Source organism: Trypanosoma equiperdum (assembly GCF_001457755.1).
Source record: "Trypanosoma equiperdum strain OVI genome assembly, contig: ctg_578, whole genome shotgun sequence".
In the NCBI taxonomy this organism is placed as follows: domain Eukaryota; phylum Euglenozoa; class Kinetoplastea; order Trypanosomatida; family Trypanosomatidae; genus Trypanosoma; species Trypanosoma equiperdum.
The window spans coordinates 2,535-2,956 of NW_027124507.1; positions in this window are offsets into that span (position 1 = coordinate 2,535).

Sequence of the window (422 nt, forward strand, 5' to 3'; positions counted from 1 at the left end):
AGCAGACAACAACTGCAAATGGGATGGCGATGAAAAAACAGCGACGTGCAAACCTAAAGCAGGAACAGAAACCACAGCAGCAGGAACAGGAGATGAAGATGCAGGAGAACAAAAAACTGACGCAAAGTGCACAGGGAAGAAAAAGGATGACTGCAAATCTCCGGATTGTAAGTGGGAAGGTGAAACTTGCAAAGATTCCTCTATTCTCATCAACAAAAAATCGGCTCTGATGGTTTCTGCTGCATTTGTGGGTTTTTTTGCATTCTATCATTATAAAAATAGAGGATTTCTTCCAAAGTTTATGAAATTTATAATATTTTACTAATATTTGATATATTTTAACACCTTTTAATGAATATGTGCAAATTAGTAAAATTTTTGGGAATTTAAAAAATATAAAAAGTTGGCGTGATAGTGGCACA